This window comes from Nanorana parkeri, unplaced genomic scaffold, assembly GCF_000935625.1.
Source record: "Nanorana parkeri isolate BGI_ZX_2015 unplaced genomic scaffold, ASM93562v1 scaffold2892, whole genome shotgun sequence".
NCBI lineage: Eukaryota > Metazoa > Chordata > Amphibia > Anura > Dicroglossidae > Nanorana > Nanorana parkeri.
Genome location: NW_017309160.1, coordinates 92,639 through 93,209, shown reverse-complemented (window position 1 = coordinate 93,209; position 571 = coordinate 92,639).

Genomic DNA, 571 nt, shown 5'->3' with positions numbered 1-571 from the left:
ACCTGACTGACCTCCACCGCTCCTCCCACATCACCTGACTGACCTCCTCCGCTCCTCCCACATCACCTGACTGACCTTCGCTCCTCCCACATCACCTGACTGACCTCCTTCGCTCCTCCCACATCACCTGATTGACCTCCTCCGCTCCTCGCACATCACCTGACTGACCTCCTCCTACATCACCTGACTGACCTCCGCCGCTCCTCCCACATCACCTGACTGACCTCCTCCTACATCACCTGACTGACCTCCTCCTACATCACCTGACTGACCTCGGCTGCTCCTCCCACACTTCCCAGAGGCCTCTGCAGGTGGCAGTTGAAAATCTCCTCGGCTCGCTTCAAGTATTGGGAGATCTTCCTCTTCACGGCATCTCGGCGCTCCCGACTCGGGTCCACTGCGGGAGAAACACAGAAGATTAGGGGATAGAGAAGACGGAGGACAGTGGGGGAGGGAAGGCGGAGGACAGTGGGGGAGGGAAGGCGGAGGACAGTGGGGGAGGGAGGACAGTGGGGGAGGGAAGACGGAGGACACTGGGGGAGGGAAGACGGAGGACACTGGGGGAGGGAGG